Raw genomic sequence first — 10,996 nt, 5'->3', positions numbered from 1 at the left:
ACATAATAAGAATAATCAAATAATAAGACCCGATCAATTATTTAGGAGTACATGATTGTGGATATAAATTAAGACTATCTATCTCTTGAAATGTACTTCGATCATAGAACCAATCACCAATAGCTTCCTGTACAGTCAGCATCACTAGTATGTCACACTAAATAATTATCAGTATATAAGGAGACTGATAACACCAAAATACTATATATCGAGTAATATTCTTACTTTATTTTGAAGTACTGGTGACAATTTCCAATTATATCTTTGCAAGATATGTGTATGAAGATAGCATGGATCCAAAAATATCCCTCTACTCGAAAAGTTATCGAGTTTTATTGATGTCTTCTTGAAAATAGGTCCAAAATTTGAAAATAGAAATGGCAATGATGAGAAATTAACATTTGATTGCACAATTTTGAAAATGGAATACAAATTAGTAAAAAGTACCCTTTTACCATTCCTATTTCTATAGCGTAGCATTGTTCCAAGCTTTGTGAACAATTATCCATTGCACTGGAATAGTCAATATGAAGTTGTATCTAATCTATCACATGTTAAATTGTAATATTCTTTTATTTCTTACGTGTTTTCTGTGAATGAATATTGTATGCTCAAGCTAAATGGCACGTCAAGAATGATGATAATAGCAACAAATCCATACAACAAACTGTAATACAATACAAACTACTCTTAATTATTTCTTGCCTGGAATATATCAAAAGCTGATTCAACTATAAAGAGTGGAGTAGCAACATCTTCAACCAAATACTCGTCGAAGAGACACTGAAATTTAATGTCATTAAAATGTGATTATCATTGTTATCTGGGGTAGTATAAACAAAAAAATTATTCAAATAAGTTATAACCATCTCACCAAATTGGGGTCCCTTTTAGACGTGCATGATTTATGCAATAATGCACTACGTCCTTATTTTATGTAAGAATTAGAAATATTTATGTAAGAATTTGAAATATTTATTGACGACAAAGGATAAGACCGAGTGACCTATTTCTTGTGTCACGATTCATGTATTAATTAGAGTATACTATTGCTTTTTAGAATTTATTGTCACTTTTAAAATTTTGAAAGTAGCTTATTCAAAATTATTTTTTAATAAAATATTAGTTTTAATAAAAATATCAATACATAAATAGTATATCAATTGATAATATGCCATTTTGAAGCCAAATATGATTAAAAAAATAGCATGATTTGGTAAATGAATGCTGGTCTTTATCAAAACGTATTTGCTCAAATTTAAGTAAATGTTAATTATATTGGTAATATATACAACTTTTAGATGATCGAGCACATACGAATATGATGGGATACGAACTAAACAACTAAACAATAATTGCGAGCCCAATAGCAGTGACGGCCCATCAGCCCAAAACCCAAGAAAGAGTATCAGTTCGGCACAACCAAAGAGTTCGGTCACAGCCTATAGCTCGGTAAAAGCCGACCAATCGAGCTCAACTCTCAGATCGGCAAAAGCTGATCGGCAAAGTTCAGCAGTTCGGTCTCAGTATTCGACCGAACAAGGAGATAGTGGACCCATGCAGGATCTCCACGACCTCCATTACACCCACGATCTATTTAGTGGTATTAAGCAGTTATCAACCCCCCTACCAGGGCTGCAAACCACGATCTTAGTTCGAATGTATAAATAGAACTTAGATCAGATAGACCAAGGTTAAGTTCTCTAGATCCTGAATCTCTTATAGCAAATCAGTATTGTAATCTGTAAGCGAGATCAAGCAATACAAATTTGCCCTCTATTCTTCCCGTGGACGTAGATTTACCTCAGTAAATCGAACCACGTAATTTTCAGTGTTGTGATCTTCATTTATTACTTGCATTTATTCCCATCAAAAATTCGCTAAATCATCACTGGCGCCGTCTGTGGGAAACGACAGAAAACCAAAACTGTGATAAAAGCGAGTTTTTGATCCTCTTCCACCAAAAAATGCGTACCAGATCACATAATACCCATACTTCCGTCCGTGATGAACGTGAGGAAGCTAGTCCAGCCCGTAGGTCTGGGAAACAGCCTCGGGAGAAATCTGCCTCCAGTTCTCACGGTGAAAGAACAAACCACTCAAAAAGTCATCGCACCGAGCCTCCCCAGCAGCTCGATTTGAATGAGGCTGTCAAGTTGTTCTTGGCTGAGAAGCAGGATGAGTTCTTAACATTCCTGCAAAAGAGCCAGAAGCCGGAGAAGAAAACGGCGGATTCTCCCTCCCCCTCCAGACATGAAAGTCACTACCGCAGTAGTGTCGTATCTTCCAGGAGAAAGAATCCTCACCACCGATATGTTCCTTCTCCTCCTTGTTACCGAAATCACAGGAGAACTCCATCTCCACCATACCGTAGAGATGTCGGATTCGCTATGTATGGAGCGCTGAAGACTCCATTTTCGGATGATATCACCAGAACTCCGTTGCCACAGAATTACCGAACTCCGTCAGTGACTTATGACGGGTTAGTGGATCCTCATGATTTCCTGGGACGCTATCAGTATAATATGGCGAACCAAGGTCTCAATGAGGTTCATATGTGTAAGCTGTTTCCCGAGCTGCTCATCGGGAACGCAAGAAGGTGGTTTGATAGCCTCCCTCAAGGCAGCATTAGATCTTACAGAGATCTAATGGATGCTTTTCATAGGAGGTTCTTCCAGAAAGCTGAAACCCGAATCACTTCGGCTCAGCTGCTTTCTATACGTCAAGGTCGCGATGAAAAGATTAGCGACTTCATGACAAGATTCCACAAGGAATGCCTACAAGTAGATGATCTCAATGATCTACTTGTCATTTCGGCATTCCAAAATGGAATTCTGCCAGGAGCTCTCTACAGAAAGCTCGTTGAATGCAGTCCGCAAACAGCTCAAGAGATGTGGGACATTGCGGACCAGTTTTCTCGTGCTGATGAGGCAGACCGTCGAAAACGGTCTTTAGACAGCTCTTCCAGAGGAGACAAGAGGAAGCCCGATCATAGCGATCAGGGAACTCCTCGCCGAACTCCTTTTGAAAGAATTCAAAGGGCACCGGTACAAGACAGATTGGGACCACGTCTCAATCCTGAGAAACCACCCGCTCAGTTCGTACCATTGAACAAGTCGAGAGCGGAAATTTTCGAACTGCATTCTGATATGTTCGAAAAACCAAAGCCGATGACGAAATCGGCCACGCGCCGAAGTCAGGATAAATATTGCTCCTTCCATCAAGACCACGGTCACGATACCGAGGAGTGCCGAAATTTGGCAGCAGATGTTGATGTTCTTGTGAAAGCAGGGACGTTAAAAAAATACCAAAGCAAGCCGCCGAAAAAGAATAAGAAACAGAGAAGTGCGAACTGCGCACCTCAGGATCCTAAAAGGCAACAGGATCCCGAAGACGATGACGAGCCGCAATATGATGGAGTGATCCAGACTATTGACGCTCTCCCAGCCGGGAAGACTAAATCGTCTCTAAAATCAGAGCGCAGAGGCTTCAATCGAGAGGAGCCAACACATAAAAGGCTGAAGAAGGAGGAAGTAATTACATTTTCAGATGCAGATCCCGTCCCGGCCATTTCTCCTCATCAAGACGCTATTGTCATTCAAGCTGGAGTGGCAAACAAACTGATCCACAGAGTGTTTGTGGATACAGGAGCGTCGGTTAACATTCTTTTTAAAGAATGTTTTGATAAACTGGAAGTGGATCCAGCTCGGCTCAGTCCGGCCCCACTTCCTCTGAAAAGTTTCGCCCAGGAGGACACCCGCCCTGAAGGTATTATCAGCCTTCCGATTACGGTAGGAAGAGCGCCTACTAGCTCCAGTACGGTGATCGAGTTTTTTGTGGTAAAAGCTCGATCCCCGTATAACATTATACTGGGATTTGCTCTACTTATCACCTCACAATCAAGATCCCCACTAAAGGAGGGATAGCAGTCATCCGAGGTGATCAAAAGAGAGCAAAAGAATGTTTGCAGATTGCGCTTAAAAGTGCCGAACAATCAGATCGGCACCATCAAGCATAGCAATCACAGCAGCCAGAGTCAGAGGCAGACGAAATGAACGAAGTCACACCGGAGCCGAACTAGATGAAAGTTCAGTTATACGAAGATGATCCATCCAGAACGGTCGAGATCGGTTTCGCGGGAACACCTCTACTCCGGGAAAAGACCATCCAGCTCCTCAAAGAGTACAAAGATGTCTTTGCGTGGTCTCCGTTGGACATGACTGGAGTGTCTCCCGAGGTAATTACACATCGGTTAAATATTGATCCTTCAGTCCGGCCTATAAAACAGAAGCAAAGACTCTTTGCGGCAGAAAGAAATCAAGTCATCCATGACGAAGTCCGCCAATTACTGAAAGCGGATGTATTATTTGAAGTAAAATATCCTTCTTGGGTGGCCAATCCTGTGATGATCAAGAAAAAAGAAGGAGGATGGCGGATATGCATAGATTTTACGGATCTAAATAAGCACTGTCCTAAAGATTGCTACCCCCTTCCCAACATAGATAAAAAAGTAGAAGCTCTGATAGGCTTCGAAATTTTCTGTTTTCTTGATTTGTATAAAGGATACCACCAAGTTTTAATGGATGAGAATGATGCTTCAAAAACGGCTTTCATTACTGACTTCGGTATTTTTGCTTATAAAAAGATGCCATTTGGTTTAAAGAATGCCGGAGCCACATATCAAAGGATGGTAGATAAGCTATTTCGGCACCTGATCGGAAAAGAGGTTGAAGTATATGTTGACGACATAGTTGTTAAAAGCAGAAGCACTTCGGAGTATGAAAACAATCTCAAATCCACTCTCGACGTGCTCAAAAAGGCCAACCTCAAACTCAATCCCCAAAAATGTACCTTTTTGGTAGATTCGGGAAAATTTCTGGGTTGTTGGGTTTCAAAGGAAGGACTCAAGGCAAATCCCCTAAAGGTTCAAGTTGTTCAGAACATGGCAATGCCGAAGTCCATACATGATGTGCAAAGGCTAACTGGATGTCTAGCCGCACTGAATAGATTCCTTTCCCAAGCAGCCGAAAAGCAAATGCCGTTCTTCAATGTTTTGAAGAAGGCACCAAAGTTTGAGTGGGGAGCCGAACAGAAAAAGGCTTTTGACGAACTCAAAAGTTATTTAACCGAACTTCCTATTCTCTCTGCTCCAACAGATGCCGAAGTGATATTCTTATATTTAGCAGCATCAGATCAAACCATTAGCGCGGTGCTTGTACGAGAAGAAGGCTTAAAATAGCGTCATATCTACTTTACAAGCCGAGCATTAAGAGGTCCCGAAACAAGGTATCAACCTCTAGAAAAAATTGCTCTGGCATTAGTAAATGCAGCAAGGAGACTGCGGCCATATTTCTATGCTCACAAAGTATGCGTCTTAACCGATCTTCCACTTCGGCAAGTTTTGACTAAGCCAGAAGCATCAGGCAGAATTGCCAAGTGGGCCATAGAGTTGGGAGAACATTCAATAGAATATCTACCTCGGAAAGCCATCAAGGGACAAGCCTTGGCAGATTTTCTTGTAGAGGCAAAGTTCGATCAGGCAATCCCTATTATTGCCGAACAGAAAAATCCTACCAATGATGAACTAACACAGCCCCAGAAACCCGAAGTAGAGCCGCCGGACTGTTGGATTGGATTCGTAGATGGAGCTTCGAATAAGACAGGAAGTGGAGCTGGTATTCTACTTATCGCTCCCGACGGACACGAAGTAACTTATTCACTTCGGTTCTTATTCCCAACCACTAATAACGAAGCCGAATACGAAGCCCTTCTTGCCGGACTTCAGTTAGCGCAACGTCTACTTGTCAAATCTCTCAAAATTCATTGTGATTCACAAGTCATAGTGAATCACATGCTGGGTACAAGTGAAGCCCGTGGTGAAAGGATGAAAAAATACTTGGACAAAGCGCAAAGTATTAGCCGAAATTTCTCTTATTTTCGGATAATCCACATTCCCAGAGCGGGAAATAGCCGAGCAGATACTTTAAGTAAGTTGGCCTCATATCCGAGCTCAAAGGTGGAGGAATTACCGCACAGAAGCATTGATGAAGCTGAAGTACACTCAGTAACCAGTTCACCAAACTGGATGACGCCAATATTAAAGTATCTAGATCAAGGACAACTGCCCGAGGATAAGAGAGAAGCAAGGAAAATCACATGCCGAGCACGTCGGTATGAACTTCATGAAGGAGTCCTATATAGAAAGTCCTACCTTCAACCGTTATTGCGATGTGTAGGACCAGAAGAGACGGATTACATCCTTAGAGAAGTTCATGAAGGATCTTGCGGTAGCCACATCGGAGCTAGAGCATTAGCTAAAAAAGTTCTGAGATGGGGATATTATTGGCCAACTTTGGTACAAGAAGCAGTACAGCTAGTTAAGAAATGTACGAAATGCCAAATCCATGCAAATATCCCAAGGACGCCGCAGACTGATCTATGTGCTATGCAAAGCCCTTGGCCTTTTATGCAATGGGGCATAGACATAGTAGGACCACTACCACAAGCTCCCCGGCAAATGAAATTCTTGATCGTTGCCGTGGATTACTTCACAAAGTGGGTGGAGGCTGAACCATTAGCTACGATAACAAGCTCAAAGGCATTAGATTTTGTCTGGAAGAACATAGTTTGCCGATTTGGCATACCCCATATCCTCATTTCAGATAATGGGACTCAGTTTACTGACAAAACATTCAAGAATTGGTGCCAAGAGTTGAATATTCAACAGCGGTTCACTTCAGTCTCTCACCCACAAGCAAACGGACAAACGGAAGTAACACACCGTACTTTGGTGAAAGGATTAAAAACTCGGTTAGAACAAGCCAAAGGACAATGGGTAGAAAATCTTCCTCAAGTCCTATGGTCTTACCGAACTACACCAAAAACCTCCAACGGTGAAACTCCGTACAGTCTAGTGTACGGCACTGAAGCCGTAATTCCGGTTGAGATCGGCATACCCAGCCCCCGAACTCTTAATTTCTCAACAGAACTGAATGACGACGGACTGAGAGCCGAACTAGATCTTGCCGAAGAAAGAAGAGAATTGGCCTTCATAAAAGAAGCCAAGTACAAGGAGCAAGTAACCCGGTATTATAACCAAAGGGTGAAAAAGCTGCAGTTTCAAGTGGGAGATCTCGTATTGAGAAACAATGAAGTAAGCCGAGCAGAAAAGCTGGGCAAACTTGAACCCACATGGGAAGGTCCGTATCGGGTGTCAGAAGTCCTGGGAAAAGGGTCTTATAAATTAACTCACATGTCAGGAGAACAAGTACCCCGAACATGGCATATTTCCAACCTCAAGAAGTTCTATTTGTAAGAGACAAGGTCCGGTCAGTCTTGTGTCTAGTTCGGTCCTAGGGTTATGTGCTTTCATATTTTTATTGTGTCTAGTTCGGTCCTAGGGTTATTGTTCGTTTTTTAAAAGATTAAAATCTTTTTCGTCCTTTTTATTTGTCTCTCTATGTGCGTTTTGTCTCTTACAAATGTTACTGAGGTATATTGTTCCTTAAAGGCTGATCCCCTTTTTTTAGATCATGTATTAAAGACAATGGTGAGTCCAAGCTTCTAAGGAAGATACAAGATTCCACAATTCAGCTTAAGAAACAAGCAATTCGTCTGAAACGAACTGCAATAAGCCGGAAACCACTCCGGTTAACTAGGGAAAGTCCAATCCAAGCGATAAAACTCGCCAAATAAGGACACTAACTAAGTCCGGTCAAAGAAGAGTTTACTTCATAAGACCGAGGACGAGTACAATAAATGAAATAAAAAATCGCTGAACTGTAAATACGCAGTGATAGAAGCGAAATGAAAAAAATTCATTTACTAAGTCTTGTTGGGCATACAATTCCGCTGCCCTACGAGAATGCGTTACACCATTACAAAGGACTATTCTACTGTCTACGATTGCTAAAGTTGAGCCACCTATCCGAAAAATCCTCATGATGCTGAGTTCGGGCGTTCCGAGCAGATGAATAATAAGTAGGTGGGCGAGATGCTCTGATCGACCTACCGCCTCTTCCCTGAGTCCGGGAAGTTCTAGCACCTCGGCGGCGAAGAGTCTCTTCACGAAGCATTCGCTGATCTTGCTCACTCATATTCACAACTCCTCTACGAACTTCAGGGCGTTCTTGTCTTGACGTTTCCGGTTGCTCCTGAGTCCGTTGCTGATTTGGAGTAGAAATTTGAGTAAGTGGATTAGAGGTTTGAGTTGGAGTGTGAGCATCTGTTAGCGGGAAACGGCTAAGGAATCTCTCGATTGAGGGACGCCGGGAAAGAATGATGTCGTACAGAGAAGCCAAGCGCCGCAATGATTTCACAACTTGTTGGCAAGCCGAGCTCTCCAGCACATTGTTCTTCCGGAGTACATGAAGCTTCTCCCACTGTTCATCAACTTGATTCTGAACTTCAGATATAGTCATTCCCCCGCGCCCGCAGATGAAATCTTCATATGCAGTCCTCTCAGCGATGACAGTATTCAGCTCGGCCTCCAGATCTTTCTTTATGGACTCTAAGTCCTTATTGTTGGACTCCAGCTCCACTAAACGAGCCAAGAGTTCATCATACTTCATCTGGTCATCTATAGCTTTTTTCTCAGCTTCATTTAAAGCCAAAGAGTATAGCCGCTTCCAGTGAAGTACCTCCAGCTCCTTAGAGTTAAGAATACGAAGCAGCTATGTCAGTTCGGCATTTCAGTTTACCGAGCAGGCAGTAAACCACAATAGGAGTAAAAGAGATTAAGAAAAGCTATAAGGAAGACACGAGTGTAGAAAGAAGAATTTTTTTTCATTCACAAGAAAAAATTTACACAAGGAGGGCTTCAAGGCCATTTTACAAATAGAAAGAAGGAAACTAAACTAAGAGAAGGGAGACGAAATCATACTCCGCCAGTTTCGTCTCTGGCTTCCCTGTGGGTTTCAGCTTCTTTCTCCTTGTCGACCTCGGTCTCAGCCTCGGCCTCCCTCCTCCCTCCCTCCTGCTCGGCGCCCCCATCGCCGATCTGCTGCACCTCTTGCTCGGCGTGCCCGTCGCCGGTCTGCTGATCCTTCTGCTCGGTCTCCTTGCCGGCCTCATTTTCCTGCTCACCCTCTTCTTTGAAAATTGAAGCGGGTGAAACAGGCCCCAAGGAGGCAAAGATGGCCTCCATGTTCTCGTCACGGTCAGCACGGCAATTACGGACTCGTTCAGCAGAAAGCAGGACCGATGAAGACGCAAGCTCCTCAAGGAGCGGCAGACTTTGGAGACGCGCTGCAATCTCTCGGCCATACAGCGGCAAGACGACTTCGGGTTCCTGCTCAACATTATCGGTCATCAATTTCAGCAGATCACCGATAAGGGCCGAAAATTGATTGCTCAAAAAGAGTTTCTCCGTGTAAACACGGAGAGCCTCCCCCTGAGCCACCACGGCAGCCGCCTCCCTCTGTTTCGACCGCTCTCTCTGGATGATGAGCTGGTCTTTGGCACGCTGGGCTTCATCCTGAGCCGAGATCATAGCGGCCCTTGCCCTCTCAAAGTCTGCCCGAGCCTGTTCGGCCTGGTGACGAGCAGCATTCAAATTCCTCTGCATCTCATCATAATCGCTGGACGCTTTAGAGAGTTCAACTGTGACGAGTTTGCAGAGCATGTTGTTCCTCTGAAAATGGAAAAAGGAAAAAGTCAACAGAGGGGCCACAAAAAAAATATAGGAAAGAAGCAAAGCCAGAAAATCAAGAAGAAAATTCACCTCTACAAAGTCCTTTGGCCATAAAAAGGGCTCAGAGATATGTTCCGAAGTGGCCGTAACCACTCCTGATCCATAACCCCCCTGGACAATGTCTCTCTCTGGCGCTTTTGGGGGTTTCTGAGTCTTCGCCTTCCCCCTTGCCGAGGTCGATCCCGGCTTTTTTGGATCCGAAGACTGACTCGAAGAGGTCTTCTGCCTCTTCGGATTCTTCTCGGCATCAGACGCCGAGCTGGTGGTTTTCTGTTTCTCCGGCTCCTTTGATTCGGAGGATTTGCGACCAAGCCTGCTTAGCATGTTCACTGCCAAAAAGCAAGAAAACAAAGTTAGTTTTCGCCGCTAAAGCAGTAAAGCATAAAAAAGAAATCCTCACCCTCAGTCTCTTCGTCCGAAGACGAGGAGTCGAACACGAAGTCACCCTTGACGAGCTCAGATTCCAAATACTGTTTCCTAATCATGGGAATCTTATTGAGCCCGCCCTTGAGCTCGTCCAACGGTTCTACCCGAGGATGAGGAATTACGGACTTCGGCCCTCTCCAGGAAAAGTCCAGAGCCGCTGTCCTATTGTAAAAAAAGAAGCGATTTTTCCACATCGGCCATTTGGTTTTACAGAAGGCTCTAAAGGGCTGTAAAGGGATCAAGTAAAACCAGGATCCCTTTCTCTTAAACTGAAAGAAATTAAGGATTGCCCTCAGAGACAGATCCTTTTCTAGTCTACGCAGCTCGGCAGCAAAGGCCGATAAGTGCCTCCAAGAATTTGGAGTCACCTGACCTAAAGGAAGTTGGAAAAAATCAAGAAGCTCTACAAAGGCGGGGGGAAGAGGGAAACGAAGCCCGCATTCTAAGCAGGCTTCGTAAACGGTGGCATAACCCTCCGGCGGCGAGTTAGCCCTATGAGTGTCGTCGGGAATCACCACTAACCCCCCAGGAAGAAAATATTTTCTGTGTAAGGATATCACAGTATCCTTACTCAAAATGCTGTGAAAATATTCTACCGTCTTCTCCCTGGACTTTTTCCGGCCAGAAGATCCCTTACCCCCCTTCCTACCACTACCTGATTCAGAAACAGTTTCAGAAGAAGAAGACATGATTCTTACTCTTTGATGGTCGAAAGTCTCTGAAGAAATTCTTGAAGAAGCGGAAGAAAATTTTACCAAAAAGAGAGAGAATGCAGAAGAAATAATCGCAAAAGTGTTCCAATGATGAAGAAAGGAAATATTTTTCAAATTCGTCGCACCGTTTCAAATCCCACTTTTTCTGGATTCTCTGGCCGGATTT

This window comes from Salvia splendens, chromosome 14 (assembly GCF_004379255.2).
Source record: "Salvia splendens isolate huo1 chromosome 14, SspV2, whole genome shotgun sequence".
NCBI classification, from domain to species: Eukaryota; Viridiplantae; Streptophyta; class Magnoliopsida; order Lamiales; family Lamiaceae; genus Salvia; species Salvia splendens.
This window is presented reverse-complemented; position numbering follows the sequence as displayed.